Source organism: Gracilinanus agilis, chromosome 2 (genome assembly GCF_016433145.1).
Source record: "Gracilinanus agilis isolate LMUSP501 chromosome 2, AgileGrace, whole genome shotgun sequence".
Lineage (NCBI taxonomy): Eukaryota > Metazoa > Chordata > Mammalia > Didelphimorphia > Didelphidae > Gracilinanus > Gracilinanus agilis.
The window spans coordinates 188,915,619-188,942,689 of NC_058131.1; the positions used below are offsets into that span (position 1 = coordinate 188,915,619).

The 27,071-nt window shown below is 35.4% G+C and overlaps 1 protein-coding gene and 1 pseudogene across 1 annotated transcript in view; both read left to right on the forward strand.

Moving 5' to 3' along the window:
- Positions 1–27,071, forward strand: part of CSMD1 (CUB and Sushi multiple domains 1) — a 2,120,031-nt gene that overhangs the window by 518,977 nt on the left and 1,573,983 nt on the right. The gene's annotated exons all lie outside the window — the stretch shown is intronic.
- On the forward strand, positions 25,969–26,750 carry LOC123236582 (annotated as a pseudogene).

Genomic DNA, 27,071 nt, shown 5'->3' on the forward strand with positions numbered 1-27,071 from the left:
CTCTTCTCTTTTCTTCTTTGTTTGAACCTTCTTTAATTTTTCTTTTCCAGTGAACTTTGATTGAAGTCCTATAAATTTCAAAACTAAATCTTTCTTGTTATACTGTGATTCAATTCTTCATTTTGTCTTCATTATTTTTCTTTACTTCATCTCTTCTTTAGTCCTTAATCATATCTATGTTGAACACTTCATTGATTCTTTCTGGGATGAATTTTGTCTTTTATAGTCAGAGTTGCAGTCTCTTTCAATTTCATTTTAGAGAATGTCTCTAATTTACATAAATAAGTTCTGTTAAATCATAAACTGAAGTGAGAAAGTAGATTGAATCTTACCTTTATTTACTTTATTTCCTCTGTAATTATCTGTGCAATGAAAACAATATGTATTTTTTCAAAATATGATGAATATGGAAATATATTGTATGATAATATATGCATAATCTATACAGATGACCTTCTGTCTTGGAAATGGAGGAGGTGTAGGAGGGAGAGGGAGAATATGTATCACAAAATGTCAGAAAACAATTATTAAAATTATATCAACAAGGGGCAGCTGGGTAGCTCAGTGGAGTGAGAGTCAGGCCTAGAGACAGGAGGTCCTAGGTTCAAACCCGGCCTCAGCCACTTCCCAGCTATGTGATCCTGGGCAAGTCACTTGACCCCCATTGCCCACCCTTACCACTCTTCCACCTATGAGACAATACACTGAAGTAAAAGGGTTAAAAAAAATTATATCAACAAGTAAAAATATTTTAATTGAAAAGTAAATAAATAATTCACAGAAGGTATCAGTTTATAATCCTTATAGGTTATAAAACACAAACCTTTTTCTTTTCTTTTCTTTTTGAACATCGGTCTTTACATCATGCCTGAGTTTTCTCCCTCCAAATTCTCCACTGTAAATATACTTTTGTGTTCACCAAAGAACTTCTGAGTCAGAAGTCTCAGTCTTTCCTGAAAGACCTAAGCCTTCCCTGGGACATTCACCATCCTCTAATAGGCAAAATTGTATCAAAATGACACAGAAATGGTGTGTTTACATATGACAATCTTTTACAATCCTTTTAGGCCATAAAAGTTAAGGAAAAAGACAAATTCATAATTCCACAACTTCCTATTGTGTCATAAAAGCTGAATAAACCTACATAAACAGAGTTATAATCTCATTCATTCCCTAAAGAAACAACTTTGTCAAATAAAATCTTCCGATAAATTAAGACAGGTTACTGATTAAACTGCATTTAGAGTGTTCACAAGTAGGCAAACTGAGGGGGGAGACTTACCTGTTACCAGTAGGTTGACTAAGGTATAATCTTTCCTCTGACTCCTTATCTAAGTAATGACAAGTCAGATGTGATTAATATCAAGCAAAAGTTGAAGGAATATTCTTATCCTAATTTCCATAATACTTCACATCAGCTTTTCAATTTTTTTCATCTGAACCATTGTTGATTTCCCCCCCCATTCTTTACAACCTGTCTGAATGAGTAAAGAAAACACTTCCCTAACCTTAAAATCACTAAATCTTGTAACTTCTATTTCTACAAATTCTTACATAGCCAACCCCTTTTTTTCTGTTCAGCTAGTCAAACTCTAGTTCTCATTTCCTTCAAATTTTGCCTTAACTATTTTGATGGTTTCCTAATTTGATCATCTACTGCTAGTCTTAACTCTTTCCAAATAGCATTCTATAAATTTGGTAAATTACTCGACTACTTAAATTATCTGTCATATTTTATTGGTGTTTTCCCAAAGATTCTTTCTATTATCCTACAGAAGATGAATTTACTTATATATTACACAATGCTTATATTCAATTACAAAAAGTAAGCATTTCATAAGGTTATTCAATAGACAAAGTAACATTAAATACAAAAGAATAATAGCAAGATAGTCATTTGTGCCTAGGCTCTTTCTGTCTAAATGTCACCAAATAAGGTGAGAAAGATAATAAGAATAATAATTTGCATTTACATGGCATTTTATATTCACAATATTTTTCATATGATGCCTCTTTTAGAACCATTAGCTCTCTAGGTGCATCAAATTACAGATAATGAAGCACTGTCAAACATGAAGGTCAAAGTTTTACATTTAAGCAAGTAATTTTCTTGATGGAAAATTATTTAACATATCATATTTGAGTTATTATTTTCAAAAAATAGAATATAAGAAATTAGATTTATAAAATAGTATGTTAAAAATAATCTATCAGGAGGTACTTTTGGATCTCTCCTTGAATCAGAGTCAATATTATAAACAAAGGATAATGCAGATATAAAAGTAATGAAAGATAAGATGGGGATTGGGATAGAGTCAAATAGTTTTCATTCAGAACAGATAACAGAGAAAGCACAGATAATGTAGGTACAGCTATTTTCAGTCTTATTCCTTGAAAATTGCAGGAGAATTTTAAAAACAAATTATCTATTTTCATTCACCTGGAATCTATGAATCTATGTCTTCCTTGAGAAGGGTAAAAGACTAATATGAGACATAAGCTATAACAAATAAAAAAGAACATTCAATAAGCACCTTCTACATGCCAGGCACTGTGCTATACATTGGCACTATAAATAAGGGGGGGAAAACAGTCTTTGACTTCAAAGAAATTACCATCTCATAGGCAACAGTTTTCCTGTTTTTTAAATAAGTATCCTCATTTCCCCTTCTTCATAAAGTTGTTGATATCATGAAGTTCCAAGATAAAGTACTAACTGACACCTACCAGAAATGTAAATGAGATTTGTCCTCTCAATCTGTTTTCTCCAAAAACAAATTTAAAAAACACCATAATTTTATTGTTATAAAGATCCTTCAAAATGGAAATTATCCAAGAGTGAAGAGAAGATTAGCACTGTCTTGCTAATTTGTTAAGTTCTGCTCAATGAATTACTAGTGTGTCATGGAACCAGGATGAGAAATATGACTTTTTGGATTACAGGAGAGTCAAATGGCCAGACTGATAGATTAGAAACATAGACATCTTCTTGCTTGGAGGTGACAAAATTTAATGATTTGGGGCACATACTTTATCGGGGTAATGATATAGGCTAAGGGATTAGGTAAACCTTTTGCAGGAACAATGGTTAGTAATGATTTACAAGAAGGAAACAATAGATGTAGAATATCTTAGTGGTTCTAAACAGAGTTTTCTATAGGATAACAAGTCACAGGTAACATGTCAACTCAACATGTCAATGTATGGCCCAAAACTGTATGTTCTTCTCACAGAACTCTTGAATTATTATTTTCTTGGCTGGACATACAGTATTTTTTTTTCCTCATGCTAGGGAGCAAGGTAAACATCTGGCAATTTCTAAGTTAGGATTTTCCAGAGACCTTGCAAACTGGTGTGCATTGGACATTCCACAGCCTTGCTGGAATGGGAGCCCCTAATCTTCTTATACTGTTCCCATAGTAGTTTGCTGTGTTAGAGCTGAGAGGCTACATTTTCATCATGTTTGTTAAGCTACTGTATGCTAGAGAAAATATTTGTATTCCTTGCTCTTAAACCAATCACTTCCTCATCATTAAATGATATTTAAAAGTCTTGTACTACTTACATATCTATGTTGTTCTAGTGAAAACACTCAGTCAACCTTAAAGTCCTATTGAAATATCTTCTATTGTTCCTATTAAGGAGAACTTATTTGCTTTTTATACATATAAAATTAATTACAAAGTAATTAATGAAGATACTGAGCCCCAAACAGTACCCTGATGAAAACTCCAAAGTGACTTCCAGACTGCATTTTTACATCTTTTTTTAAATTTGTTTTTGTTGCTAAAAGCTTCATTCTTTTGTATGCATTGCCTCTGTCTCTTTTATTGCAAGGTTAGAAACAGCACCTGGGGTGCCATTAGAGAAAAATAATAATTGTATGTAGAGTCACTTGAAGGGCTTCTTTTCTTTTGCCTTGTGAGAAATTATTCAGAAAACCCACCACCTTCAGGCAGTTTCAGGCTATTCCAATACCTGGGGACACTTAGAGGTGTTAGCTTTACAATACAGTGTTTTATAAAAGGACTTTGAGAAGAGATGAAGAGAGAGAGAGAGAGAGAGAGAGAGAGAGAAAGAGAGAGAGAGAGAGAGAGAGAGCGCTAGCTGAGATATTTACTAAGAAAAGAATCACCTCGGAGAAATAGATTTTCTAGTAAATTAGCAAGAAAAAATGTTATATTTAAATATCTCTATAAGAGAATCATCCTACTAACACACTAAAGTATTTGGGTCTGGGGAAGTAGGTTGGAAGTGGGGGAAAGGGCAGATGATTAGAGAAAAACATTTGGCAGCATTATGACTAATAAAATATACCCATGGGTACAGTAATCTGCCTCTCAGCTTTTCTCTCAGTGCAAAGTGGCCTGCTCTTGCATCATCTCCCTTTCCCATATTCCCACTTGCACAATTTGGCACATAGTGCTTCTCTGCCTGAATGCCTTACTATACCACCCCCCAAACTCCAGATAAATACTATTCTTCTACTATGGCCTAGTTCAAGACCTCTTTTTTCTCCTATGAAGCTGCTCTCCCTTTCTTCAACTCAGAACAGTTTCCACTAAGTTTTTATACTTTTAATTATCATAAAATTTTAAATCTAAGAAGAACTATAAGACTATTTAGTTTACTTTTCCTTTTCTTTCCTCCTACAAATTAGGCATTTCCTTCTAGATTACAGAGAGTAGCAGTCAAGAAATAATCCAGTATCCTCTGACTCATGCTCATTCTTCTAGCATGGATGCTCTTGTAGTTGTACCACTTACTTGGCAATTAATATACACTACCTTATATCACTATGTCTCTTGATTCCATTTATTTCTTTTTTAAAATATTCTTCCTCAATTATATGAAAAATCAATTTTTAATCTTCATTTTGTAAAGTCCATACCTAATTCTCACCCTCCTTGACCCACCCTCTTGGAAAGAACAAGCAATCTAATATAGATTTTACATGTATAATAGTATAAAATATTTTCCTATATTAGTCATTTTGTGAAAAAGAACTCAAACAACAAAAAAGGAAGAAAATGAGGAAATGAAGTGAAATATAGTATTTCTGGTTCTCCATTCAAACTCCATCAGTTATTTCTCTGGAAACAGTGGGCATTTTTCATCATGGATCTTTGAGTTTTTTCCTGGATCATTATATTGCTAATGTTAATTGTGAAAAACACAGAATTACTAAAGTAGTCAGAAAAACCAAGTCTTTAATCAGGAAAAAGATAATGTTCAATATTGTGGCCAAAACACATTGTCAAATGCCTAAAAACCACACAGAGCCAAAGGCTCTGGCACTCTGGCAATGATATCTCTGAGAGGATCACTGTGCTAGATGATTCTCCAAAGAACAATAGAATTTGGGGAACTTACATACCTTTTGAGGAACTAAGGACTGGGAAGTATGATTGGTTGACATTACCATGGTTACAAGGAAATGAGAGGTCCAAACTGTACTGACCACATACAAAGAGGCTTGGGCAAGAAACTATAGCAGAGACTGGGGCATCAGGGAGTGGTCTACTTACAACAGATACTAAAGGATAGTTCCTGCCCTGGTGTTGGTCTACTCGGGAAGACATCTGATACAATAGGGGAAGCTTCCAAGGGGACTTAGCATTTGTTTAGGTCTGCTAGCCCCACCTAAACCAGGATTATCAAGTACCTTAAGATCTATTATTCAGTCTGAAATGGCTAAGTCTGGAACTTCCCTCCAGGTGAATTCTCAAGGGACAGGGGCAGAATTGGAGTTTTCTGATTTCAAGTTTACACTAAGAATAGCTAAGTCCTTCATAAACAGTCACTATATAATATTGCTGTTAATGTGAACAATGTTCTCCTGGATCTGCTCACTTTATTTTGTGTCATTTCATATAGGGCCTTACAGATTTTTCTGAAATCATCCTTCTCATCATTTCTTACGGCATTACAGCATTTCATTGCAATTATAACACAACTTGGCTGAACAAATTGTTTTATATGATTGCAATGGGATACTATTGTGCCATAAGAAAAGAATGCTCACAAAAATACCTGGAAAGACTGATATGAAGTAATGCAGTAAAGTGAGGAGAACCAGGGGGAACATTGTATACAGTAAAAGAAATAGTCTACAGTGATGAGCAAACTAAGGCCAGGAAGCCAGATGTAGCCCCCTGAAATGTTCTATCTGGCCACTGACATTATTCCTAATCTGATGAATATAATGAGTAGGATACAATACAATGAAACTTCAAAAGAGTTGCCTTAGAAACAGACTGACAGATGAGCATTTCCTTTCCTTTGGCCCCCTCTTTAAAAAGTTTGCCCATCACTGATCTACAATGATCAATTGTGAATGACTATTATCAGAAATGCAAGGATCCAGGACAAGTCTAGAGGGCTCATGATAAAAATAGATAAACAAATCAAATCAAAAAGCAAAACACCTACCATCATATAAGGAATTGTTGGGTTACTACAGATACTGCACAATTGAGTAATGTCATTTAAAAGAAACATGGATAAAGTTTTGCCAAACAGCTCTTGCAGAACCTGTCAAAGAAAGATTCCACAGAGAAGATCTTTCCAAATGATCAGTTCTGTTTATTAAGAGTTATCTTCAGTGGATTTTTGTGCCTCTTTTTCCTCTATATTTTTGTGCCTCCTTAATGAAGCTTTTTCCTCTTTTTTTCAAGATTTTTCTATATCATTCTCAGTTCTTTTCCCAATTTTTCTTCTGTCTCTCTTATTTGATTTTAGAACCCTTTTTAAGCTAGTCCATTAATTCTTTAGATGCTTGAGACCTATTCATTTCTTTTTGGAGGCTTTAGATGCAGCAATATTGACTTTGATATATTCTCAGTTTTGTGTTTTGGTCTTGACTGTTACCAAAATAACTTTCTATTTTGAGTTTCTCTTTGTTGTTTTCTCATTTCTAGCCTTTTGTTTTCTTTTAACTTAAAAAATCCAGCTTTTAAATTGAGTCTCTCTTTCTATGTGAAGGAAGCACTGTTACAAGGTCAGGTTGTAGCTTCCTTCAGAGCTAACTCTAAGGATTTATAAGTTTTCAGTTCTTCCAAAGTAGTATGAATTAAATAGAGAGCTGTATTTAAAATTCTTTCATTCTGTGCTCTGGTCTATGAGCAACCACAAACATTCTTTTCCTCCTTGGAACTGTAACCAGGTTCCCCTGTTCTATGTGACTGTAATTGCGAATGAATGGTAGTGCTTCTCCTATCTCCTGACATCACAATCTACAACTGAAACCTGGATCTGTGTATGGGCAATGTGACAAGAGTCTTACACTCAGAGCTAGCAAAGGGACTCCTGTAATTTCTTCTGAGGTAGTCTGAAACCCCTTATAACCTTTGGTAATTGAAAATTTGGTACTTGAAAAAGCCTTTGCTGCTGATTGAGCTGCCCCCAAATCCTGTTGCAGATGTGAAGACTGCCTCAGTGTACTGCTTTGTGTTTCTCAGATGCAATTGATCTTTCTTGTCAGGCTTCTAAGTTGTTTTTTGCTGAAAGATTATTTCTCCCTATATTTTCTGTTGGTTATGCTGCTCCAGAATTCATTTCGAAGTGTATTATGGTTTTTTGGTGGATAATTTGGCAAAGATCATTTGGGAATGTGTATCTTCTCTGCCATCTTGACTCCACTCCTGATTAATCTTAAAGAGTGTAATTCTTAGTTTGTACATACCAGCTTAATTCCTTCAAATAAAACATAAGTGAAAAAAGGGAGAAAGGCTTTATAGAGAAAATTTATAAACCCACTTATACAAGTAAATTTTAGTGAAATTCTACAAGTTGTAATGTAACAGAAAAAAAAGGGAAAAAAAAGAGTGGATTTGTTTTTTATCTAGAAACAAAAAAAAGTTTCAAGGTAGCTCAAAGTAGCCCATAATTACCCAAGAAAAAGTCTCCAAAGTTTCTATAGAGTCAAACTGGAAATCAGGAATGTATCAAGGGCTTGGCTCCTTTTACATATCTACCAAGTTCTCTCTCTCTCTCTCTCTCTCTCTCTCTCTCTCTCTCTCTTTCTTTTGATTTGCATCATGCCTCTTTTCAAAAGGCTCAAAAACTGAGATATTCTCTTAAAATGTTTTAGTGCCATTTTTTACCTTATGCAGCTAAATAATATTACCTCATCATTTTGTTATAGAGGTGCAAAATGATGAACCCCTGGGTTCAGGAAGGAAACCATTCTCAAGAATGAGAGGACTCCAAACTTAGCTTAAAAGTAAAAAGAAAGATTTATTAGTAAGATAGGACTAATGGCCAGCAAGACAGCATGAGTGGAGCAGCCATGGGAGGCTGCCCCAGAGGCCCCCAGTTCTTACCCTTTTGTATCCTTTCTCATAGAGTGTACCTGACTCCCTGCACTCAGGCACTCAGTTGGTGCAGGGTCTGTCCGAGACCCTCAGGGCCTAGACTATCCAGGTGTGTTCCAGACTTGGTCTCAAGGGCAGGAAGGGGGAAGGGAATTCCCCTGCTCACAGCCTGCCAGAGTCAAGGGGTACAGGGTCCCTGCCATCTCTGCACAATGCCCATGTCAATTTGCACTATGACTCTGGAATCACATTTCCACTTCCATACTAGGAGCAGTAAAAAAAAACAAAAAACAAACAAACAAACAAAAAACAAAACACCTTGTTTTATTGGAAAACCTGTTATATAATCAATTTCAAGGAGGCATGATATCATTAGTTACTGGTCAAGAAAAAGCTCATTTAGAAGGCAGCACCTAGGTTGAGATTTGAAGGAAGATCTGGTTTTTAAGAGGTAGAGGGGAAAATGGAGCACGTACCAGTCATGAAGGGATAGGTTTTACAAAGATGTTATTTAAAAGACAAAAATAGTTGATTTTTCTTTTTCCTCTAAGACCAAGGGTGTCTTGTCCTGAGTCTCCACAGGTTAGGTTAGAAAGTCCCTTTTATATTGTTATTGTGCCTCCCACCTCTCTCAATCCTACCTGCCATTATTTCAAGAGTGTTTTCCTATGCACCAAAAAGAGAATCCTTTTGTGATCTTGATGGCCTAGGTCTGTGTTGACAAACCTATGGCAAATACAGATTTGGAACATTATTTCTTCATTTGAAAATCTTTCATATCTTTTGAACAAGTGTCAATTGAGAAATGATTCTTTAATATAAATTTAACTCAGTTCCCTGTGTATTTGAGAAAGAAGGTCTGAAGCGAAGAGATTTGCTCTAAAATGTTTGTTGTTACTTCATTGTCTACAACACTTTTTAACAAAATATTATTTCCTTTATTATCTCTTTTAAATAGGCCTACTTAATCTTTTGCTTTTTCTGACATCATGATTGTTACTCCCCTTATTTTGCTTGAGCTGAGAGCCCTTTATTTTAACTCTGTGTCATTTTGTTTCAAATATATCTTGTAAAAAAAAAAGTATTGTTAGATTCAGGTTTCTAATCTGTTCTGTTATTCACTTCCCTTTAATGGGTGAGCTCATCCCATTTATATTCAATTATAATTAACTATGTATTTTCCTCTATCCTATTTTATTCTTTTTATCCTTCTTTCCCTCACTTTTTATTCTGTTCCTGCTCAAAAGTCTTTTATTTTACTTTATTTTTAATAATTGTTTTTTAATCTTCCCTCTCTCTTATAATACACCTCCCACATGCCTAATCCCTTTCACCTCTTATATCTTTATTCACACACACACACACACACACACAGATAATGCCAACATAACTAAGTCATCCCCTCTGAATATGTATACTTCTCCTAAATGCCCTAATAGTGATAAAGTTTGTACCATCTTTCATATAGGAATATAAACATTTAAACATGGTTTAATCCCTATTATTGCTCTTTAAAGTTTAGTTTTTTATGCTTTTCTTGAATCTTGTATTTTTACATCAAATTTTCTATTTCTCTTCTATTCAGTTCTCATCTTTTCATCAAAAATATTTGAAAATCCTGTTTCATTTAATATCCATTTTCCCCTAAAGGATCAAATTCAGTTTTGCTTATAAGCTTATTTTTGGTTATAAATCTAGCTCCTTAGTCTTTGGAAATATATTCTAAACTCTCTATTCCTTTTACACTGAAGCTACTAAATCTTGTGTGATGCTAACATCTCTCCTATGTAATGATTTCTTTCTGGCTGCTTGTCAAATATTATGCTTGATCTAGGCTGCTTGTCAAATATTATGCTTGATCTAGGAACTCTGATATTCCTGGGAATTTTATTTGGGGATCTCTTTCAATATGGCCAATGGATTCTTTCAGTTTCTTTTTGTGGCTTCTGGACATAAGATATTGTGATAATTTTTCTTCATGATTTCTTGAAATATGATATCTAAGCTAATATTTTATCATAGCTTTCAGGGAGTCTAATAATTATTAAATTATCTCTTTATTTTCCAGTTCAATATGTTTATGGCATATCTCACATTTTTTTTCTCTTCAATATTTTGTTGTTGTTTTATTGTTTTTTGATGTCTCATGAAGTCACTAACTTCCATTTGCCCAATTCTCATTTTTAAGAAATTATTTTCTTCAGTAATTTTTGAACATCTTTTTCTATTAAGTTAATTCTGTTATTTAAGTAATGCTTTTATTTAGCAATTTTTTGTAGTTCCTTTCCATTTAACCTATTCTTCTTTTTCAAGATTTTTTCATTCTCCAGTGCATTTTTGTGCCTCTATTAGCATTTGGCCAATTCTGTTTTTAAGGTATTATTTTCTTCAGTGTTTGTGTATGTGTGTGTATGTGTGTACTCTATTTTTTAACAACCTGTTAATTGACTTTTCATACTTTTCTCGAATCACACATTTCATTCCTCAATATTCCCTCTATCACTCATCCCTTTCTTTAAGTCTTCTAGGAATTCTTGGCCTGATTCTTGGGTTTGTGTCCAAATAGCACTTGTTGATTTGCTTAAAACTATTTTCACATCATTTTCTTATGGATTTATATTTCCATCTTCCCTGCTACCATAATAGCTTTTTATAGTTTAGTTATTTTACTGATGCTTTTGTTTTCTCATTTTTTTAGCCTTTTGAACTTCATATTAAAATTAGGTATGCTCACCTAGGAGTTGAGAGGAATGGTTGTAAGCCTTAGATCTTTTTGCCCTACGTTTTTCATAGTTAATTCTGGGGTTCTTCAAGTTTTTGCTACTTCTGAGATAATATATTCTGAGTTTGGTCACTGCTTTCCTGGTGTAAACTCTGGGTCTTACCCAGAAAGGTACACTGCTCTTCTAGAGTTATAAGAACCAGTATTCCTTTTTGGACATGTAAATATAAATATATATATATATATGTGAATATTATGTATTATATTGTATATTATATATGAATTATATATAAAATTTTTAAAGAAAAAGTGAATATAATTTTATATTCACTTTTTCTTTAAAAAATTTTTATTATCATTGAAAATTGTGAGATCCATATTGCTTAGAGGGGTTCAAGCTACGGGGGGGGGGGAGTTCAGGTTACATCAAAAAATTCCATAGGGCCCCCCCCAGAACTCTAAGAGAGAGGGCATTTAAAGGCAGTTGGAGCCATGGAATAAGAAGGCAGGTCACCCAGCTTGCTGGTCTTGAGTCCTGGGTCTTGGGTCTTGGGTCTTGAATCTGAGTAGAGGGATAATCTGGGTCACTCTGAGCTGATCCATTCAGTACCTGACAGTCAAGATGTTTTACTTTGGTTAGACATTCAACCACATCACAGTTTAGTTTGGTTTAGTTATCTTGAGTGGATCAGCAATTCAAAATACCTTACCCCCCTTTGAGGGGAGGGGCTGTTTTGACATAATTGTTTGAGGGTTTCCCTGACCTTATCAATCCTTATCCATCTCCCATCCTTCCCATTCCCACCTATCATTAAACCTTTTATCAACTGGGAGCAGTGCCTAGATATACATTTTAGGGATATACTCACAACCTCCTCAATACAAGTTTCTCCTATTTGTAGCCCAGAAGTTAATCTTAACCTCTGTGCCTGTGAGCTTCAAAGACATCAAGCTTCTCCTATTCTATCCTGTGGGGATTATACAGAGAAAGATATAATCATAAGGAGTTTTCCTTTCTCCACTAGCCATTTTGGCCTGGAAGATATCAAGTCAGTTTATCCACCATTATCATACTGTAACTGACTTTCCAATTGCCTAGTGGGAGGGGGGAAGTGAAAGGAGCACTTTCACTAGATTCTGCCCCTCCCATCCAGTCAAGCCTGCTGGTGGGTGTGTCCCTCCATAGACCAAAGGATTAGGGGAACTTGATTGCTACAGACCCCTGTCGTCTTATAGTGCTTCCCAAATACAACAGTTTGGCCCCCTCTTCAGCTTGAACCCCTCTCAGCAATATGGATCTCAGAAAATACACTTCCATAATGGTGATTATTATAAGAGCATATGTATATAAAACCAAAACCCCCAAATAAAACCATAAATACATTGATTAGAAAGATAATATGCTTTGATCCATAGCTATGGGCCTCTAACAGTTTTTTTCCTCTGGAGATGGATAGCAGTCCCCATTTTAAGTCTCTCAGGATTTTCACAGATCATTGCATTGCTGAGAGTAGCCAAGTTTTCACAGTCAATAATCATATAAAATTACTGTTTCTGTATACAATGTTTTTCTGGTTCTGCTTTTTTTTTTTTCTTTCAGCATCAGAACATTCAGATCTCCCCAGCTTTTTCAGTAATAATTTTTCTTTTTATTTCTTATAGGACAGCAGTATTCCTGGCATGTACCATAATTGTTAAATCATTCCCTAATTGATAGGCATTTCCTTGATTTCCATTTCTTTGCCATTTAAAAAAAAACTGCTATAAATATTTTTGTACAAGTTGGTGATTTTCCCTTTTTCTCTTATCTCTTTGAGATACAGAACCAGTATGGTATTATAAGATCAATGGGTATGTACTATTTTATAGACTCTTGGGCATAGTTCCAATTGTCCTCAAGAATGGTTCGATCAGTTCACAACTCCACTAAAATTGCATTAGTGTCCCAATTTTGGCATATCCCCTAAAACATTTGTCACTTTACTATATTATTTGTCAATTTGATATGTGTGAGGCTATACATCAGCATTGTCTAAATTTGCATTTCTCTAATCTAGAATGATTTAGAATATTTTTTTATATGACTATTGATGGCTTTGGTTTCTTCATGTGAAAATTGCTTTTTCATTCCTTTGATTATTTCTCAATTGGGAAATGGCTTGTATACTAATAAATCTGACTTAATTCTCAACAAATTTGAAAAATTAGACCTTTGTCACAGAAATTAAAAAAAAAATTCCAGTGTATTTTTTCCCCTTTTAATCTTGATTAAATTAGTTTTTTTCTACAAAAGCTTTTAAATTTATAATCTAATTATTTATTTTATATCAAAATGTTCTTTATCTCTTCTTTTGTCATAAATTATTCTCTTCTTCAAAGATCTGACAGTTAATCTATACTATGTTCCCTTAGTTTACTAATGACATATTTATTTCTAAATCATGTACCAATTTGGAACTTTCCTTAGTATAGAATATGAGATATTGGTCTATACCTAGTCTCTGTCATATGGTTTTTCAGTTTTTCCAGCAGATTTTGTTAAATAGTATGTTTTTATTCAATAAGCTGGGGTCTTTGGGTTTGTCAAATAGTAGATTGTTAAGGTCATTTACTCATCTATAATGTGTATCTAATAATCTATTCCTTTGATTGTCCATTCTATTCTTAGCCAGAGTATGTCGATGATTACTGCTTTATAATATAGATCTTCTACTACTAGGCTACCTTCCTTTAATTTTTTCTTCTTTAGATCCCTTGATATTCTTGACCTTTTGTTCTTCTAGATGTATTTTGCTACTATTTTTTCTAGTTCTATAAGATGATTATTTGATAGTTTGATTACTATGGCACTGAATAAGTAAATTAAATTTGGTAGAATTGTCTTTTTTATTATGTTAGCTATGCACACTTGTTCATATAATTCCTGTATTTATCTTGTCAAGTCCTAGGTATTTTTTGTTGTATGGAGTTATTTTAAATGGAATTTCTGAAACACTGATGATTCATGTGGATTTATTTTGTATCCAGCAGCTTTACTAAAGTCATTTCAGCTATTTTTTTAGTTGATTCTCTAGGATTCTCTAAGTATACCGTCATATCATACTCAAAGAGTGATAGTTTAGTCCCTCTTTGCCTGCCTACTTTGATTGCTTCAGTTTCTTTTTTTTCCCTTTTCTTATTGCTAAAGCTGTCATTTCTAATACAACATTAAATAATAGTGGTGATAATGGGCATCCTTGTTTCTCTCTTGAGCTTATTTGGAAGGCTTCTAATTTATCCCCATTGCAGATGTTATTTGCTGATCATTTTAGGTAAATACGAATGATTTTAAGGATTGACCCAGTTGTTCTTATGCTTCCTAGTGTTTTTAATTAGGAATGGGTGTTTTATTTTGTAGAAAGCTTTCTCTGCATCTATTGAGATAATCATGTGGTTTAGGTTAGTTTGGCTATCGATACAGTCAATTATACTGATGGTTTTCCTAATATTAAAGCAGTCCTTCATTCCTCATATAAATCCCACCTCATTATGGTGAAAGAACCTTTTGATATATATTGCTATAGTCTCTTTCTAGTATTTTCTTTAAACTTTTTGCAACTAAATTAATTAATGAAATTTATCTATAATTTTCTTTCTCTGTTTTTTGCTCTTCCTGGCTTAGTAATAGTACCTTATTTGTGTAATATAAAGAATTTGGTAGAATTCTTTCTCTATTTTCACAAATAATTTTTATAGTACTAGAATTTATTTTTCTTTGAATGTTTCGTATTAATTCACTCATGAATAAATTCCTTCTGTCTTCTCTACTACTATGAGTATTTTTTGAGAATTACATAAATCCTCTTTCCATGTAGACTTATAAACATTTTGACCTTAATTAGTGCCTTAAATTTTCTTTCTTAGCTATTTTTTGGGACTTCTCTGGTGTCTGGTTTTTGGACTTCAATTTTTTGTTTAGGTCTGGTTTATTCCTCAGGGAGGCTTGGAAACCTCCTATCTTACTGAATGTCCACTTTTCCCTGAAAGAATATGCACAATTTTGCATTTGATAGATGAGTCTGAGTTGTAAACCTAGATCTTTTGCCTTCCTGAATATCATATTCCATATCTTTTGATACTTAAATGAAGAAGCTACTAAGTCCTGGGTGATCCTGGTTGTAGCTTCATGTTATTTGAATTGTTTCTTTCTGGCTGTTTGAAGTATTTTTTCCCTTGACTTGGTGGCTCTTCAATTTAGCTATTATATTCATGGAAGTTGTCATTTGAGGATTTCTTTCTGGATGAGATTTGTGAATTCTTTCAATTTCAATTTTGTTTTCTTATTCAAGGATCTCTGGGCAGTTATCTTTGATAATTTCTTCTAATATAATATCCAAAGATTTTTCTTGATCATGGCTTTCAGGTAGTCCAATAATTCTCAAATTGTCTCTCCTATATCTATTGTCTAGATCAGTTCTTTTTTCAATAAGATATCTCATGTGTTCCTCTATTTTTTCATTACTTTCATTCTGCTTTATTGTTTCTTGATTTCTCATGACATCATTAGTTTCTAGATGGTCAATTCTCATTTTTAATACCTGATTTTCCTCTGTCAGTTTTTGGTTCCCCTTTTTCAATTGGCCCATTTCTTCTGGCATTACTTTCATTTCTTCTTGCATCACTTTCCTTTCTCTTTGCATAACTTTCATTTCTCTTTCCAACTTTTTCTCTCTCTCTCTCTCTTAATTGGTTTTTGAAGTCCTTATTGAGTTCTTCCCCAATCTGTGTCCAATCCACATTTTTTGTTTGGGCTTCTAGTGTGTTTCCTTTGCTTTCACTATCCCTCTTTGTCTACATAAAATTTCTTTAGATTTAGGATTATTTTGTTGTTGTTTGTTTATTTTCCTATCTATTTATAGGTAAGCTTGGTCTGAGGTTTAAGAGCTCTGAGGGCCACCTCCCCCTGCAGATTCAGTTAACCCTTAAGATGCTGAGAGCTTAAAGACTTGCCTCAGGCTTAGGTAAAAGCTTTTGATCTCATGCTGATCTTGATCAAGTCAGGGACTGATCAAATTCTAGCCTCAGGTTCAGGCTTTGTCTCAATTTTTTGGTCTCAGGTGTACTTTATCAAATCAAGCTCACCACTGATTGTTCAATCTTGGAGCTCTGCCCTGGGCTTTAGGCAAAAAGATCAGTACTTAGTACTATCATCCACCCCAAAGTGTGAATTAAAACCTTGTTCTAAACCTAGACTAGAATTCCCTGTGATGGGGCTTTAGACTTCTCCACAGGTTTGAAATTTCAAGGGTTATGGGTTTTCTTGTACCTCTATTTGCTCAGGCAGGGGCTTAAGATCTGGATATTGGCTCAGGAATATGTTCCCTAACCTTGGGGAGCAGATGTGGGTTAGGGGTGTGTGGCTTGCTCTTGGCTTGCTCTAGCTTCTTTTTGGGTCTATTCACCTCTCACCCAGTGCTCCAGGTGTTTTTTGCCTACCTTTTGGGTTTTTCTTTTCTTGGAATTTGTTTCATTCTGCCTCCTTGTTGGTTCTTTCTCTCCTGTATTTGTTTTGTGGTGATATTTTAATCTTGGTTGGAGAAGATTCTAATGGTGGCAAAGAGCTGCTCAGAATTACTCCACCATCTTGACTCCACACCCAGAACTCCTTCAATTCATTTTTGAAGTCCTTCTAGAAACTGAGATGAACTTAAAATTTTCTTTGAGGTCATGCACATATTTGATTTACTTTTACTGTGTCTGTTCCTTGCTCTTCTTTGCCACCATAAACTTTTTCTATGGTTAGGTTTTTTTTCATATTTTCTCATTTTCCCAGCCTTCTTCTTGGCCTTTACCTTTATGTTAAAGGTAGGCTCTGTTCTCTGGGTAGAGAGAGCCCTCCCTTAAATTTCATACCTTCATTTCTACTATCCTTATCTCTGCTCTGAATTTTTGCAACTTTCAGTTCTTCTAAGGTGGTAGAAGAGCTTCAACCTGTGGGCTTGAAGCTCTGAAAGCCAGTTCCCACTGGTGATTCACTTACCTCTGAGACTACTGATGGCTTGCTGAGCTCAGAGCGCTGTGAGCCACCCACTTCTGGAGCTCAAAGTTTAACTTCAGGCTTGGGAAAGGACTTTTGTTCTCACTCTGTGCTTAATCAGGTCAGACTCATTGTGGACTGCCTTGCCTTGGGGCTTGAAACTTTTCCTTGTTCTTTGGCAAGAGCTAGCTCTGTCTCAGTTCACACAATTCAGCCTAGTTTTCTGTGAATAGTCTTTTACTGGAGTCCTAGAACTTAATACAGGCTTTGGACATTATGGGGTAGGCGTGAGGTTGTACCACTGTTGGCTTAGGCACAGTATCAGTGTCTGAACCAGAACCTGGAACAGTAGATGTGTGTGTGTGTGTGTGTGTGTGTAAGGGAGGTCTTGCTATTGGCTTGCACTTGTACTCCTTTGTATAACCTCTAGCTGATTGTGTTCTCCTCTCACACCAATAAACCAGACCTCTTCTGCCTACCTTTCTTTCTTTTATTTTTAAACCCTTAACTTCTGTGTATTGACTTATAGGTGGAAGAGTGGTAAGGGTAGGCAATGGGGTCAAGTGACTTGCCCAGGGTCACACAGCTGGGAAGTGTCTGAGGCCGGATTTGAACCTAGGACCTCCCATCTCTAGGCCTGGCTCTCAATCCACTGAGCTACCCAGCTGCCCCCTCTGCCTACCTTTCAAGTTGTTCTCTGTGTGAAATTTGCTTCCCTCCATCTCCATGATGATTCTTCCACTCCAATATTCATTTTGATGCATTATTTTAACATTGTTTGGAGAGGATTGTCATGGTGATGTTTCCCTGCTTCTACTCTGCCATCTTGGCTCCACCCTTATATTTGTTTTCTGTTATTATTATTATTATTATTCTGTACACACACACACCATATCATACAATACATATTTCCATGTCTGTCATATTGTGAAAGAAGACATACATTGCCTACACTAGAGAAAAGTTGATGGAGGAAATAAAGTAAAGAAATCAGTGCTCCTTTCACCTTGGCTCTGTGACCAAGGCAAGTCCCTTTTGTGATGGATCTTGAATATTCTTCTGCCCTGGAATTGTTATTCCAATTGATATTGGCTCAGGAATGGTGTTGCTCTATAGAATTTCTCCAAGACCCACCACTTTTGCTATAGTATATGCTCTGAATTAATCCCCTCTATGTTGTCAAATACTTTTCTTGTCAACTCCCTTAGATGTCTTTGGCAGAGGGTTGGTGGGGGGAAATGTCTCATTCTGACATCTTGTTGGACTGAAACTACAAAATTTGTTTTGATGCATCACTTCAAGTTCTTTGGAGGAGAATTTTGGGAGAGTTTACCTGGATTGCTCTCCGTAGTATACCTGCTTTACTCAGCCCTCCCCTTTCTCTATAGAAACCCTAGAAAGGAACTTCGGGTCATTCTTTGGAAAATTGCTGGAGAGAGGACTGTAGAGAGTGAAATGAGAAAGAAAACATTTCCACTAATTGAAAAGATTTTACCATTACTGAATTGTTTACTTTCTACTATTTCAAAACAGAACCAAATGGTATGAAGTCATATATCATGGTAAAAACCTGACATTTTCTCAGATATTTAATATGTTATTTTTCCCAATTATATGTAAAATATTTTTAACATTTAAAAAAAAGTTTTTGAATTCCAAATTCTCTTATTCCTTTCCCCCTATTCCCATCTTCTTCAAAAGGCAAGCAACATGATAAAGATTATACATAGGCAGAAATGCAAAACATATTTCTATATTAATCATGTTGTGAAAAAAAAGCACAAACCAAAGAGAAAGTTTAAAAAGTCATAAGTCCTTCAGAACTGTCTTAAATCCTTATAATCTCAAAAATAAAAATCAGTCACAGTGGTTTGAAACATTTCATTTTGCATCAATTCAAGTAAATCTTTCCAAGTTTTCCTTATAGTATTCTGCTTCCAATACAGTAAATTCCCAGTCATACCCAAATTAATAGGAATCACTTCAATTTGTAATTCTTTGGCACTACAAAAAGAGCTTTTATATGTATATGTGTATACATATACATGTATACACAGAGATGGCATTTTCCTTTTTATTTATTTTTTTATCTTTGAGATACACATGTAATAGTCTATCCATGGGTCAGAGGTATGTATCCCCTTGAGCACATATCTAAACTATTCACCAGAATGAATTAGTTCACAACTATACCAAGGATACATTTGTGTCCCAATTTTCCTACATCCCCTCCAACATGTTTTTTTTTTTCCTTTTCTATAATGTCAGCTAATCTGATAGGTATGAAGTGATCCTTCATCCTTAATACCTCTCAGATATCCTGATTCCCTCTCTATGATTCTCTTGAGTCTTCTTTTTAAATGATAATTTCTATTCAGCTTTAGATTTTTCATTAGGAATGTGTGAAAGACCCCTATTTCATTAAATATACATTTTCCTTTGTGAGATTATAGATACTTTGGAAAGGTAAATGATTCATGGTTGTAATCCCATAACCTTTGTCCTCCATAATATCATATTTTGAGCCCTCTGACCCTTTAATGTAAAAGCTATTCATGTTTTATCCTGAATGTGACTCCATGCTATTTGAGTTATTTCTTACTGGTTTATAGAAATATTTTCTCCTTGACCTGGGAGCTCATGAATAAATATATTATTCAATTATGAGTATTCTTATTCATCTTATTCAACTTATTCATCCATTTCCATTCAACCCTTCAGTTTCCAGTTCTTTACCATAACAACAAAAAAAGCTGCTACAAATATTTTTGTACAAATACATCCTTTCCCCCCTAATTTTGATGTATTCAGAATATTGATGTAGTAGTGGTATTACTTGGTCAAAGGGTAAGCAGAATTTGATTGCCCTTTGGACATGATCCAATTTTTTTTTTACCAGAATCATTTTATCATTTCATTGCTCCACCAAAAATACATTAATTCCCTCATTTTCTCAAATCCCCTTCAATACTTATTTTCCTTTTTTTGTCATATTAGCAGTCCAATACTTATGTGACTCTTCTGTTTCAGAAGTTCTTATTTACTTCATTATTTCTGTGCCAACTTTGTGAAAATAGTGACTCTTTTTCATGATTTTCTTATGTCACTCTCATTTATTTTCACAATCATAACTGGTTTTTGAGCTCCCTTATGAATTCTTTTTCAGCCTAAAACCAATTCACATTTGTTTTTTAAAGATTGAATGTAGCAGTTTTGACAATATTTCTTCTTCTGAGTTTGTATTTTGATCTTTCTGACTTCATAATAACTTCAGACAGTAAATTTATTTTTGTTTCTTGCTGTTTCTTGATAATTTTTACAGACTTTTACTCCATTTTGCATAGTTTTTGTCCCTCCATAGCTTAATTAGTTATTTTTAAAAATTGTTTGAAAGGGAGTTTTGGAGATGTAGGGTGAACTCTTGCCTTTTATTTATGATCTTGTCTATACTTCTACAAACCTGATATTTATAAAAAAAATTTAAAACCTTTTCAATTACTCCTCTTCAAGTCTGTTTACTTCTGAAATACGTGAGATGATTATTCCGTATCAGATACGAAGAACACATGAAGTAGTAGATCTTTCTCTAAAAAGGGCTTGGATTATATTATTTTTTCTTTTTTTTCTTTTTTTTTTAAACCCTTAATTTCGGTGTATTGTCTCATAGGTGGAAGAGTGGTAAGGGTGGGCAATGGGGGTCAAGTGACTTGCCCAGGGTCACACAGCTGGGAAGTGGCTGAGGCCGGGTTTGAACCTAGGACCTCCCATCTCTAGGCCTGACTCTCACTCCACTGAGCTACCCAGCTGCCCCCTGGATTACATTATTTTTAAGATTCCTTCCAGACATCACATTTGGTAATTTCGTGATTGAATGGTGGTCCCTAGTAATATTGCTTCTATTAATGCTCAGACATCACTTTATCACTTAAAATATTACAAAGATTGGCAAAGGGGTCAAGCCCAGGTGTCTTTGACATACTACCTACAGTTAGCAAAACTATCAGTAATATAGTAGAGTAGCTTGTATGGCTACTAATGAGTAGAAAAAACTCATGATTACTAAGTTATAACTAGATTAGAACTGAAGAATCTTTTTTTTACACAAGAAAACACAACTATGTGTAAGTTGGTTATTAAAACATAGTGAATAGGAATATGGCACTCAACTTCCCTTCTGTAATGATAGAGATGTGTGAGCTAGATAATAGTACAATGAACTGGTTGAATGACTAATTTCAAATTATAGCCATTATTGGATTTTTGCAAACTTAGAGGAATGTCTTTAGCTAAATAACCAAGGGACCTTTCCTTGTCCTTGTAGTACTCTATTTTTAATGACTTGAATGGAGCCATATAAGGTATATCAGATAAATTTGAAGATGGCATGACACTAGAAGAGATACCTATCATGGTGGATGGCAGAGTCAAGACTATAAAAGTTTTTGATGGGCTAAATCATTGGCCTGAATCAAATAAGATAAAATTGAATGTGATATGTTGAAAATTAATAGGGCCATAAGAGTATATGTTTTGGCTTGACAGAGGCTTTAGAGGTCATCTAATCTTGAATTACTATCAAAAATATCTATCTAGCAATTACAAAATGTGGGAGACAAGACTGGCAAGACTTTCTTTGAAAAAGATCTACATTTGACTACAAATGGAATTGAATTCTTAACAATGAGATATGATAAAAAATATATATTTTTGGTAGAGACAGAGCAAAAGAGAGGCAGATACAGAGAGAAAACAAATAAAGATAGATAAAGACAGAGAAAGAGTAAAAACATGAGTAGACAGAGACAGACAGAAGAGACAGAGACTGAGAGAAAGTAAAAGTGTTGAAGAGGACTTCTGGACTAAGGTGGTGGCATTGTAGAAGGAACTTCATGACTCTTCCTACTACCAATCACAAAAAAGTATCTGAGAAGGAAAAAAACTAAAATCAGATGAATAAAGGGGCACAGACTTGAAGGTAGGCAGGGTGTAGGCATGTCCACACTATCAGGGGGTAAAATTACACCTACCAAAGAGTGAGGTGATCACCCCTCCCTGATACTACCTACTGGGCCTGTAAGAATTAAAATTTAGTTATTATAGTTATATCTTTAAAATATGTGGCCGCCAGGAATCAACAATTCAGGTTGATTCCGTAATTAGATCAGACCCAAGTCAGCATCGGGTTGAGGAGTTTATTTACAATCAGGAAGGTGAGTAGGGATAAAGAGAAGAGGGAGGTTAGAAGTCTAAATAAATGAAGCTGTAAGCCGCAAGGCCCAACAGCCGGATAGGCAGAGTTTAGAATTGGCCCAGCTAGGCCAAGGAAGCCAGCCTAACTTACCCACGTGACAATACAGAGTATAAGCTGTCTGTGGTCTCAGGAGATGCTTCTTCCTCCAGTTCCAGACGGCAACTGCCCCCACAGGAAGTTCACTCACTTACTTAAAGAGATCCTCTCTTTCATCACTTCCTGTGGTCCACCTCTAATTCAAATGGACAAATGGCAGTTTCTACATTGATTTGGACTGCCCAAAGGGCAGTCCCTTATTCTTGATTTGTTACTTATTGTCACGTGTGGGTAACTCGTCTCCCCTCCCCACTAAGGGAGGTGGGAGTGACATCATTAGCACGCCTGGGTTGAGTAGATTTTTTTACTATTAATGGGATCGAGCTAATTCTATTTACACAGGCCAGAGACAGAGCAAGGACTAGGGCAATCTCTAAATTCTCAGGAGCTGGGTGAGGGCACCACAGTCTTACCCCAGAGGACGGTGCAAAGCCTTGGCAGCAAGGCTTGAAACTGAAGGCTGAAGAGCGCAGAATGTGGGAGCAGAGATAGTACAGAGATGAGATGCCCACAGCAGACAACATGGAGACTTGAAAAATAGCCTCAGGGCAAAAACCTCTCTATAGCTGATACACAGAGATCTGACTACCCTCATCACTTTGATTTCTGACTGGGAAGGGAAGAAAAAACTAACATAGCTATAGCCAACAACAACCAAGAACTACAACATACAACTACTAAAAAGAATAAGAAAAAGTCTGATGCTCTGAAATGACAGCAGAGAGCAACAAACAAGCAAACACAATCAAACTTTCCCCATAAAAAAATGGAAATGGGTCACAAGGTCTCTAGGAATTCAAATTAGAGTTCAAGAACCAAGTAAGAAAGATGAAGGAACAATGGGAAAAAAGTGGGAGAAAGAAATGCAAGCAATTCAAAACGGAAAATAACATTTTAAAACACAGAATCTCCCACTTGAAAAAGAGGTACAGAAATCAAAGGAAACAATAAGCAAATTTGAAACCAGAATTGACCTGATGGAAGCCTTGAAAAGCATATTAGACCAAATTGAAAAGGAAAAAAAAAGACTGAAAATCAGTCTTTAAAGACTAGAATTGGGCAAATAGAAGCTAATGATGTCAAAAGATATTTTATTATTAATAAAATTAATAAATTTAATTAACTAATTAATTAAAGCAAAGTCAAAAGAATGACAAATATAAGGAAACATTAAATATTTCATTGAGAAGATGAGAAACATGGAAAACAGGTTCAGGAGAAACAATTTGAGAATCACTGGTCTATCTGAAAATCTAGAAAAAAATAGAAGCCTTGACATCATATTACAAGAAATTATCCAAGGAAATTTCCCTGGTATTCTTGAACAAGAGGGCAAAATAGACATTGAAAGAGTCCATAGATCACTCTCTATATTAAATCCTCAAAAAACAAGTCCCAGAAATGTAATTGCCGAATTTAACGACTTCCAAGTCAAGGAGAAAATATTGCAAGAAAGGGTCAATTCACGTATCAAGGAGCCCCAGGCAGGATTACACAAGATCTGGCAGCTTCCACACTAAAGAACTGCAAAGCTTGGAATATGATATTCAGAAAGGCAAGAGAATTAAGTCTACAACCAAGGATCACCTACCCATAATCTTCCAGGGAAGATTATGAGCATTTAACAAAATAGAAGATTTCCAAGTGTGTGTAAAGAAAAGACCAGGACTAAATGGGAAATTTGATGTCCAAATACAGAGCTCAAAGAAACATGAAAAGGTAAACAAGAAAGAAGAGAGAAAAATTTTAAGGACTTCAGTAAGGTCAAATTGTTTATATTCCTATATGGAAAAATGTTATTTGTAACTCTCAAAAATTGTTTTCACTATCATAGTACTTATAAGAAATATTCATAGGTAGAGGCTAGGGTACTAATTAGTTTGAGATGATATTTTTAAAAAAGTGGGTGAATAGAAGACGGTGTTAAGAAAAATTTGAAGGAATAAGAAAAATAGGATAAATTATACTATACAAAGTTGTGCATGGGATGGGGAGTAGAAGTATACTATTATAAGAAGGATAGGAATAGAGTGCTAATAGGTAATACTTAAACCTTACTCTCCATGGAATCGATCCTGAGAGGGAAGAGTGTCTAAATCCATTGGGGTATTGAATTCTATCTTACCCTACAGGGAAGTTGAGAGGGAAAAACCAAAGGAGGGGTCAGGGGTGGGAAGTAAGAAAAGGGAAGGAAAAAGAGGGTGGAGGGAATTTAATAGGCCCTAAAGAAAAATAAAACTGGAAGACAATGTAGCCAGACAAGCATTGAGCTGGAACCCTTCAGGGAGGAGGAAAGTCGGAAGGCCAAAACAGACCTGGTGAAGATCTGCCGAAAATGAAACAAAAACAGTCGGAATGACATGGGCCCAGCTGGGAGAAGTTGCCCAAAACAGAGTCCGTTGGTGTGAGATGGTTGCGGCCCTATGCTCCTAGGGAGTCAACAGGAATAATAATAATAATAATAATAATAATAATAATAATAATAATAATAATAATAATAATAATAATAATAATAATAATAAAAATACTAATACTAATAAAGAAAAATAAGAGAGTAATAAGAAGGGAGTATGAAGGGAAGTAAAATAAGGGTGGGGGATAGGGAGACTGATTAAAAGTAAAATACTGGTATAGAAGGAAATAGTGAAAGAAAATTCCTTTCCTAGTAGAGGAAATCAAAATGATGGGAAAAACACAGGTGGTAATCATAACTGTGAATGTGAATGGGATGAACTCATCCATAAAATGGAAGAAAATAGCAGAGTGAATTTGAAACCAAAATCATACAATATGTTGTCTACAAGAAAATAGAAGTGAACTTGATGTATTAGTAAGTCAGTCATAGGCTAAAATGAGTTAAATGTGTTCTAAATAAGTGAATGAATATATAAAAAAAGCAATTACTCTACTGGTTCTATCATAATTAATGAGTTTCTTCTAGTGATATAGGCATGTTCTTCACAAAATTTAATATAGGCATTCTATCAAATATTCTGGAAACTTTACTCCCTTTTGACTGATATGCAAGAGTACTGGTGGGGTACTATCTTTATTCAATTATATATCATCCTCAAAAACTTTTGTTTTTATAAGTACACTGAGTATGTTATGAAATTGTTTGGCAACATCTTTTACTCTTATTTTTTCTTCAAGGTACCTCATTTCTTATAACCAGTGCAGTTACATCATTTGCCTTTCCACTGCCCTCTATATAATGCACAGCTTTCTTTCTTCTGAGACAGTGCCCTTCCGTGTCTCAATGCCATTCAGTAAAACCAATAAAATGTCTGTTAATAAATCACTATGTGCCAAACACAATGCTTATTGTTTGAAATAAAAATATAAAAGTGAAAACAATTGCTGCCACCAGGGAATTTACTTTTTAATAGAATAGAGGGAGGCCACTTAATTTTCTAATTAATGCTATGGCACTCTCCTTTGATGTTTTGCTATCCATTTATTTATCACTATCACTCCTAAAATTATGTATTCCGGATTGGAGGGAGGTGGATGAGGCAGAGGCTGGGTGGCTGCCATTGCCCTTGCATGGAGTGGAGGGCAGCAAGACATGGACCAACACTGTAGTTACAGCCACCACTGCCATGGGCTAGTGTGGAACACCTACTCCAAAACCATGCTGGTCTTCCACAACATCATCTTCTGGGATGCAGCAGGCATCTTGTGCTACGAGGGAGCCTATGTCTTCATCACTTTTGATGACTACGACCATTTCTTTGAAGACGTGCACACACTGCAGTGGTGGTCATAGCTGTGGGAACCCTTCTTTTCATCATTGGGCTAACGGGATGCTGTGTCACTATTTGAGCAAGCCACTTTCAGTTCGACAAACATGATCATCCTGCCATTGATTTTTATTACATAAGTTGTCTTAGTTGTTTTGCGATGTTTACAGAGCAAAGGTGGAAAGTGAGGTTGATCACTGCATCCAGAAATTGTATAAGACCTATGCTGGAACCTCTCACGATTCTTCCAGTCAGGCCATTGACTACATGCAAAGGCAGCTATACTGTTATGGGATTCACAATTACTCAAGACTGGGAGAATACAGACTGGTTTAAAGAAACAAAAAATCAGTGTCCTTCTTAGCTGCTTTAAGATGTCTGCCAGCACCTGCAACAGCAGCTTGGCCCACCCTACAGACCTGTACTTGGAGGGCTGTGAATCCTTAATTGTGAAGATGCTCCAGGATATCATGTCATATGTTATTTGGGCCCCATTGACATTCCCAGCAATTCAGCTTCTGGGCATGCACTGTGCCTGCATCATATTGTGCTGGAGGAGCCACGATCTGCCTGTGAGCTTCTCATCATGGGAAACACATATGCCTAGAAGATAACCCCCAAACTCTTCAGTTATGTTTCCCTTCCCTGGAAGGTGGATTGAGCAGAACTTCTGCAGTCACTTTCCTATCTTTTTAGACTTAGCTAATTGTTACCTTGCACAAACAGAAACAGCTTGAATGGACAGTGGTGATGGGCCCAGAAATGTAGCTTTCCATGATTCCACGAGCCCCTGAAACCATCCTCCGTGCAGCTCCACGTGTTTTATTGTTTTTTTTCATTCTAGTTCCAGAATCATTTGCTAGTTGTGATGTATGCTAAGCTAGGCTTTAAAGCTCAGACATACTAGGGAGCCTCCTAACAGGAGTGC